At 40.5% G+C, this 9267-nt stretch overlaps 1 non-coding gene across 1 annotated transcript; it reads left to right on the top strand.

Moving 5' to 3' along the window:
• The first annotated feature begins 1274 nt into the window (after nt 1–1274).
• On the top strand, nt 1275–1378 carry LOC148561854 (small nucleolar RNA R71). The gene has a single exon (XR_015887032.1). It is a non-coding gene; the product is annotated as a small nucleolar RNA R71 (small nucleolar RNA).
• The last annotated feature ends 7889 nt before the right edge of the window (nt 1379–9267 follow it).

Below are 9267 nucleotides of genomic sequence, written 5' to 3'. Positions count from 1 at the left end.
TTCCTGGGTCCGTTTTCTTAGAGAGTGTGTCCTTCTTGATGAGAGCACTGCATTCTTTGTTCATTGTTACCGTTTGTCCTCCCTTCAAAACTCTTTTCTTGCTTAACAATTCCTTTAAATACTTGATGTGTGTAGGCATTTGATGGAGAATCTCAAGAAAGGGAATATTGACATGGAGAGAGTTAAATGTCTCTAAAAACCTTGAATAGGTTTTCCCTTTTTCACCTCTTCCTAACCTCTGAGGAAATGGTGCTTTTGGTTGGTATATTTCCAGCATGCCTTTTTGCAGTTCCTTGGCTTGCTCAGTTCCACTTTCCTGCTTAACTTCTTCCACACCTTCCTTCAAGATTTCTGGCTCCTGCTCTGAGGGCCTGATTCCTTCTTCTTCTGAAACTTCCTTCAATATGGTGATGGCCTTGCATTCTTCCCATCTCACTCTCTTTTGTTCCCCTTTAGGATTCTTTTCTGTGTCACTAGGGAACACTGCAGTTGATTTGACGGCCTGTTGAGATAGCTCTCCTACTTGAGACTCCATCCTCTTGAGTTTTTCACCATGGTTTCTTAAGGTGGCTCTCACATCATCCCTGAAGCTTTTCAATTCGGTTATGTCTTGACTCATGGTTGCCATCATTCCTTCTATCCGGTTTAATTGATCTTGAAATTGTTGGTTCGGATTAAGTTGGGTAGGTTGATTATTTTGGCCATGATATGATGGTTGGGGGTAAGTGTTTTGTGTGGCTTGGTATGATCTTTGGTTGGAGTTTTGGTATGTGGAATTGTTATGTTGGTTGTGGTTGTAAGGTTTGTGGTTTTGTGGTTGAGTTTGTTGGTTCCCCCACCCAAAGTTTGGGTGATTTTTCCATCCTGGGTTGTAAGTGTTGGAGTGTGGATCATATGATTGCCTTTGTTGGTTTCCCACATAATTGGCCTCTTCCCAATCACCTCCTTCAATGCTTACTTCCTCTTGATCTTGTGTGTGTATTGCAGCTACTTGCTTTGTTTCTAATTGCCTGGTAAGCTCTGCTAGTTGCTTGGCAAACACCTTGTTTTGGGCTAGAATTGTATCAACATGGTTCAGCTCCATGACTCCCTTAGTGTTGTGCCTCTCTGATGCATAGTAGTACTCATTCTCAGCCACTGTCTCAATCACTTCAATGGCTTCTTCCACAGTCTTTTTCCTGTTCAATGAACCTCCTGATGAATGGTCTACAGCCTTCCTTGATTCATAAGAGAGTCCATCATAGAAAATATGCAATTGCACCCAATCATGGAACATGTCTGGTGGGCATTTCCTTGTCAAGTCCTTGAATCTCTCCCATGCCTCGTAGAGAGTTTAACCATCTTGTTGTCTAAAAGTCTGAACCTCAGATCGAAGCCTATTGACCTTTTGTGGGGGGTAGAAACGTGCCAGAAACTTGCTTTCCACCTCATCCCATGTTGTTAAACTCCCCCTTGGGAATGATTCCAGCCACTTAGCTGCTTTGTCCCTAAGTGAAAATGGGAACAAAAGCAGTTTATATGCATCTTCCTGGACTCCATTGGACTTCACAGTGTCACAAATTCTCAGGAATTTTGTGAGATGTTGGTTTGGGTCTTCATTAGCACTTCCACCAAATGAACAATGATTCTCCACAAGTGATATTAGCTGTGGTTTGAGTTCAAAATTGTTGGCCTGAATGGGTGGTTTCTGGATGCTGCTACCACAATTCCCAGAGGTTGGGTTTATGTATGAACTAAGAACCCTCCTCTCAGGAATGGCATTGTTTCCATCAGCTCTCTCATGGTTGTGAACTTCTCTATCCATGTTGAGATCTAGAGCTTCCTCAAAATTGTCCTCAGATTCTCCTTCAGATTTCTCTTCTCCCACTACTCTCTTCCCTCTTGCTTCCCTTCTCAGTCTATGAAGGGTCCTCTCTGGTTCGGTATATGGAGGAGTTGATGTCTCTCCTCTCCTACCTGTCATACAAGAACACAGCACAGGCACAAACAAGTGAAATACTCTTGGTTAATGGAAGAGTATGGTTAGAGCAATTGAGGAATTAATTCAAACAGTTAGTGAGTCAGTGAGTTAGTTGCTTGAATTTAAAGGCATAAGGAAAGAAAGCATGTAACCGAGTGCAAAAATTAAAATTCAACAAGTAACTTGAACAGAATTAACAAAGCAAGAGAAATTGCTCAATCTAGTTAACTTCCAATTTGAGAATTGACAATCGAAAACCAATCCCCGGCAACGGCGCCATAAACTTGATGCACATAAACTAGTTATGCTACGATTTAGGAAATTGCACGATCGGCAAAATTCCTTCCGGCAAGTGCACCAGTTATCGTCAAGTAAAAACTCACAATAGAGTGAGGTCGAATCCCACAAGGATTGGTTGAGTGAGCAATTCGGATTAGAAGTGTGTTCTAGTTGAGCGGAATCAAGATTGAGATGAGAATTGCGGAATGTAAAATTGGCGGGAAAAGTAAATGACAAGAAATTGAAATGGCTGAATCTTAAATTGCATGAATTAAAGAGCAGAAACTAAATTGCTGAAATTAAAAAGGAATGGGGGTGATTGCATGAATTGAGTTGCAGAATGTAAAGAGAAGATGTAATCAGAATTGGGGGATTCATTGGGTTATAGGAGATATTGAGATCTCCGAATCAAAACATGTTTATCTCTTCCTCAAGCAATGCGTTCATTGAATTTTGCTTGGCAATCTTATATGATTGGATCCCAATCCCTTGGCTCACCAATTCTCTCTAAAAATGAACAAATTCCCAATCCCTTGGTTTAAATGTTCATAAGAAGAGATGATGCTCGATCACTGATTATACCACACAGTTTCATGAACCACAATTTGGTAGGATTACATGTCACAATATCCATCCAAACCCCAATCCAATTCACTGTGAGAAAGCTTCTCTAGCATGAATCCTCCATTCCTTTCCCAAGGTTCCGAAGGATTCCAATTATGGGTAGTTTCTTTCCCAAGACAACTACTCAATGGAATTAGATCGAGAAGCTTTCTAACAAAATTCAAGAGAAAAGATTGAAGAAGAAGATAAACTATTATTGATTCATTGAATTACAATAGAGCTCCCTAACCCAATGAAAGGGGGTTTAGTGAGTCATAGCTCTGAATTCAATTACAAAGATATGAAAACTAGCTCAAAGTGAAGGTAAAAGTCCTTTCTAACTTAAATTCTATCCTATTTATACACTTTCTATATTGAGCTTCTGTTGTGTTTCTTGGGCTTTGAGGCCTCTCCCTGCTTTCCTTTTGCCTTGGGTTTATGATCCATAATCTTGATGAGGCTGCTGGTCCAATTTCTGTAACATTCATTGAGCCAACTTAGTGATAATCAAATAATGGCACATGACTCAATAAATTGAAATTTCAGACTCATCAATCCTTCAGGCCCAATCCCATAAACCATGATATTCAATTGGGTTTCATACCAGAATAAGTTTAAGTTAATGTTTGTGCTCAAATACTAACTTAAACCACAATATCTTTGGTCCAGAAACCTTTTCCAAGAGTGGCGTTTAAGTTGCAGTTTAAGCTTAAACTGCAGCTTAAACGCCAGACACTTCCAGTGAGGCCTTTTGTAGAAGCACGTTTAAGCTTTAGTTTAAGGTTAAACTGAAGCTTAAACGTGGAAATGGAAGAAGGCAGCCCTGGAGAGTCATGTAGTCGAACACGTTTAAGCTCCAGTTTGAGGTCAAACTGAAGCTTAAACGTGGATATAGGAAGGGCAGCCCTGGAGGTCGAACACGTTTAACCTCCAGTTTAAGGTCAAACTGGAGGTTAAACGTGGAAATGGAAGGAGGCAACCTGGAGGTCGAACACGTTTAACCTCCAGTTTAAGGTTAAACTGGAGGTTAAACGTGGAAGCTTAGAAGGGTAGCCCTGGAGGTGTCGAACACGTTTAAGCTCCAGTTTGAGGTCAAACTGGAGCTTAAACGTGGAAATGGAGAGAGCAACCTTGGAGGAGAAAACTTGGTCGAACACGTTTAAGCTCCAGTTTGAGGTCAAACTGGAGCTTAAACGTGGAAATGGCTCCCTGGTGCTTTTCCCATTCTGGCGTTTAACCTCCAGTTTAAGGTTAAACTGGAGGTTAAACGTGGAACTCCTTCCTGAGTGGCATTATCATTCTGGCGTTTAACCTCCAGTTTGAGGTCAAACTGGAGGTTAAACGTGGAATGCTTCTTTGGTGAGACTTTTCATTCTGGCGTTTAACCTCCAGTTTAAGGTTAAACTGGAGGTTAAACTTCAATTCTAGCATTTCTTAGCCTTCATGATTCTGGCGTTTAAACTCCAGTTTAGGCTTAAACTGGAACTTAAACTCCACATTTGATATTCAAGCTTCCTTTATTGATTTTGTTGCTTCCTTGCTTAGCCTCTTCTTCCCTGAAATCATCCAAACAATTGCATCAAAGTCTTGCAAAATTTCATGAGAAATCTTCCATTCATAGCATTCAAGTAATATAACTAAAACTCATGGAATTTGCATTAAAATCATACTGTTTGGATGGTTTATTGCTTCGTTCTTCATTTAACCATTTTTGGTTACTTTAAGCTCAAGAAAATGCATAAAACAACTAAAACTAACAGAAAAATGCTAGTGAAACTAGCCTAAGATGCCTTGGCATCACCACCCTAACCCCAATCCAATTACTCCCCAGAACCACCACCTCAATATTTACCATCTCCGTATCCTTATCAAGAAGAACCACCTTCGTATTATGAGCCGTCTCTCCCAACCAATGAACCCTCATATCCACCCCAATCTCCAATACATGACACCCTTCATGTCCTTCTTCAAGGACAAGCGAAGATGCAAAGGGATGTACTGGAATTCGTGACTGCCTTAACCGAGGTAGTAAATAAATTAGCTTCCTAACATCTGAGCACTCAAAGTACTCCCATGGCTACATGTGGAGAATTGGTGCACGAAATTGTGATCTCAGGCAACGGCGCCAGAAACTCTGTACGCACGTCTTAATAATTTGTTTTTCATTCAGAACTTCGATACAACTAACCAGCAAGTGCACTGGGTCGTCCAAGTAATAAACCTTACGTGAGTAAGGGTCGATCCCACGGAGATTGTTGGTATGAAGCAAGCTATGGTCACCTTATAAATCTCAGTCAGGCGGATATAAAATAGTTATGGAGTTTTCGAACATAAATAATAAATAGATAGAAAATAAGGATAGAAACACTTATGTATATCATTGGTGAGAATTTCAGATAAGTGTATAGAGATGCTTTCGTTCCTCTGAACCTCTGCTTTCCTGCTGTCTTCATCCAATCAGTCTTACTCCTTTCCATGGCTGGCTTTATGTAAGGGCATCACCGTTGTCAATGGCTACATCCCATCCTCTTGTGAAAATGGTCCAAATGCTCTGTCACAGCATGGCTAATCATCTGAGGTTCTCGATCATGCTGGAATAGGATTCACCCTCCTTTTGCGTCTGTCACTACGCCCAGCAATTGCGAGTTTGAAGTTCGTCACAGTCATTCAATCCTAGAGTCCTACTCGGAATACCACAGACAAGATTTAGACTTTCCGGACTTTCATGAATACCGCCATCAATCTAGCTTATACCACGAAGATTCTGATTAAGAGATCCAAGAGATACTCATTCAATCTAAGGTGGAACGGAAGTGGTTGTCAGGCACGCGTTCGTGGGGGAATGATGATGATTGTCACGTTCATCACATTCAGGTTGAAGTACGAATGAATATCTTAGAAGTAGAATAAGTTGAATTGAATAGAAAAATAGTAGTACTTCGCATTAATCTTTGAGGAACAGCAGAGCTCCACACCTTAATCTATGGAGTGTAGAAACTCTACCGTTTGAAAATACATAAGTGATGAAGGTCCAGGCATGGCCGAATGGCCAGCACCCAAAACGTGATCACAGGATCAAAAATACAATCCAGGATGATCCGAAGATCTAATACAATAGTAAAAAGTCCTATTTATAATAAACTAGTTACTAGGGTTTACAGAAGTAAGTAATTGATGCATAAATCCATTTCCGGGGCCCACTTAGTGTGTGCTTAGGCTGAGCTTAAATGTTACACGTGCAGAGACTCTTTCTGGAGTTGAACGCCAGGTTGTAACGTATTTCTGGCGTTCAACTCTGGTTTGTGACTTGTTTCTGGCGTTTAACTCCAGACAGCAGCATAGAACTGGCGTTCAACGCCCTTTTACGTCATCTAAAATCGGCCAAAGTATGGACTATTATACATTGCTGGAAAGCCCTGGATGTCTACTTTCCAACGCAATTGGAAGCGCGCCATTTTGAGTTCTGTATCTCCAGAAAATCTACTTTGAGTGCAGGGAGGTCAGAATCCAACAGCATCAGTAGTCCTTCTTCAACCTCTGAATCTGATTTTTGCTCAAGTCCCTCAATTTCAGCCAGAAAATACCTGAAATCACAGAAAAACACAAAAACTCATAGTAAAGTCCAAAAATGTGAATTTAACATAAAAAATAATGAAAACATCCCTAAAAGTAACCAGATTCTACTAAAAACATACTAAAAACAATGCCAAAAAGCGTATAAATTATCCGCTCATCACAACACCAAACTTAAATTGTTGCTTGTCCCCAAGCAACCGAAAATCAAATAGGATAAAAAGAAGAGAATATACTATAAATTCCAAACTATCAATGAAACATAGCTCCAATCAGATGAGCAGGACTTGTAGCTTTTTGCCTCTTGAATAGTTTTGGCATCTTACTTTATCCATTGAAGTTCAGAATGATTGGCATCTATAGGAACTCAGAGTTCAGATAGTGTTATTGATTCTTCAAGTTCAGTATGATGATTCTTGAACACAACTATTTTATGAGTCTTGGCCGTGGCCCTAAGCACTTTGTTTTCCAGTATTACCACCGGATACATAAATGCCACAGACACATAATTGGGTGAACCTTTTCAGATTGTGGCTCAGCTTTGCTAAAGTCCCCAATTAGAGGTGTCCAGGGTTCTTAAGCACACTCTTCTTTTGCTTTGGACCTTGACTTTAACCGCTCAGTCTCAAGTTTTCACTTGACACCTTCACGCCACAAGCACATGGTTAGGGACAGCTTGGTTTAGCTGCTTAGGCCAGGATTTTATTCCTTTAGGCCCTCCTATCCACTGATGCTCAAAGCCTTGGGATCCTTTTTATTACCCTTGCCTTTTGGTTTTAAGGGTTATTGGCTTTTTGCTCTTGCTTCTTGGTTTTAAGAGCTTTGGCTTTTTCTGCTTGCTTTTTCTCTCTTTTTTTTTGCTATTTTTTTTTCTCTTTTTTTTTTCTGCAAGCTTTGTTCTTTGCTGCTTTTTCTTGCTTCAAGAATCATTTTTATGATTTTTCAGATTATCAAATAACATGTCTCCTTGTCATCATTCTTTCAAGAGCTAACATATTTAACATTCTTAAACAACAACTTCAAAAGACATATGCACTGTTCAGGCATTCATTCAGAAAACAAGAAGCATTGTCACCACATCAACATAATTAAACTAAGTTCAAGGATAAATTTGAAACTCATGTACTTCTTGTTCTTTTGAATTAAAACATTTTTCATTTAAGAGAGGTGATGGATTCATAGGACATTCATAACTTTAAGACAAAGTTACTAACTACTAATGATCATGTAATGAAGACACAAATATGGATAAGCACTTAACATAGAGAAAACGAAAAACAGAGAATGTAAGAACAAGGAATGAGTCTACCTTAGTGATGGTGGCGTTTCCTTCTTGAGGAACCAATGATGTCCTTGAGCTCTTGTATGTCTCTTCCTTGTCTTTGTTGCTCCTCCCTCATTGCTTTTTGATCTTCTCTAATTTCATGAAGGATGATGGAGTGCTCTTGATGTTCCACCCTTAATTGTCCCATGTTGGAACTTAATTCTCCTAGGGAGGTGTTGATTTGCTCCCAATAGTTTTGTGGAGGAAAATGCATTTGAGGCATCTCCGGGATCTCATGGTGATGAGCTTCATGCGTCTCTTGAGATCCATGAATGGGCTCTCTTGCATGCTCCATCATTTTCTTAGTGATGGGCTTCTCTTCCTCAATGGGAATGTCTCCTTCTATGAAAGCTCTAGCTGAGTAACATAGATGGCAAATAAGATGAGGAAAAGCTAGCCTTGCCATGGGAGAGGACTTTTCGGCTATTTTGTAGAGTTCAAGGGAGATGACTTCATGAACTTCTACTTCCTCTCCAATCATGATGCTATGAATCATGATAGCCCGATCCACAGTAACTTCAGATCGGTTGCTAGTGGGGATGATGGAGCGTTGGATGAACTCCAACCATCCTCTAGCCACAGGCTTGAGGTCCAGTCTTCTTAGTTGAACCAGCTTGCCTTTGGAGTCAATCTTCCATTTAGTTCCTTCCACACATATGTCTATGAGGTCTTGGTCCAACCTTTGATTAAAGTTAACCCTTCTAGTGTAGGGGCGTGCATCTCCTTGCATCATAGGCAAGTTAAACGCCAATCTCACATTCTCCGGACTAAAATCTAAGTATTTTCCCCGAACCATGGTGAGATAATTCTTTGGGTTCGGGTTCTTACTTTGATCATGGTTTCTAGTGATCCATGCATTGGCATAGAACTCTTGAACCATTAGAATTCCAACTTGTTGGATGGGTTTTGTTAGAACTTCCCAACCTCTTCTTTGGATTTCATGTCGGATCTCCGGATACTCATTCTTCTTGAGCTTGAAAGGGACCTCGGGGATCACCTTCTTCTTGGCCACAACATCATAGAAGTGGTCTTGATGAGATTTGGAGATGAATCTTTCCATCTCTCATGACTCAGAGATGGAAGCTTTTGTCTTCCCTTTCCCTTTTCTAGAGGATTCTCCGGTCTTAGGTGCCATCAATGGTAATGGAAAAACAAAAATCTTATGCTTTTACCACACCAAACTTAGAATATTGCTCGCCCTCGAGCAAGAGAAGAAAGAATAGATGAAGAAGAAGAAGAAAAGATGGAGGAGAAGGGGGAGGGTTGTGTTTCGGCCAAGAAGGGGAAGAGAGGGTTGTGTTGTGTGAAAATGAAGAAGAATGGAGGGCTTTATATAGGGAAGGGAAGGGGGTAAGGTTCGGCCATATAGGGTGGGTTTGGATGGAAAATTGATTTTGAATTTTGAAGGTAGGTTTATGGGGAAGAGTGGATGGATGTAAGTGGTGAAATGGTGATAGGGAAGAGTGTCTGAGGTGATTGGTGAAGAGTTTTGGGGAAGAGTGTTTATGGAATTGTGTGAAAGAGGGGT

The sequence above is a fragment of the Arachis ipaensis genome, chromosome B6 (assembly GCF_059453495.1).
Source record: "Arachis ipaensis isolate K30076 ecotype BB chromosome B6, ASM5945349v1, whole genome shotgun sequence".
NCBI lineage: Eukaryota > Viridiplantae > Streptophyta > Magnoliopsida > Fabales > Fabaceae > Arachis > Arachis ipaensis.
The sequence above is the reverse complement of the archived record's forward strand: the minus strand, read 5'-3'. Positions and strand labels throughout refer to the sequence as shown.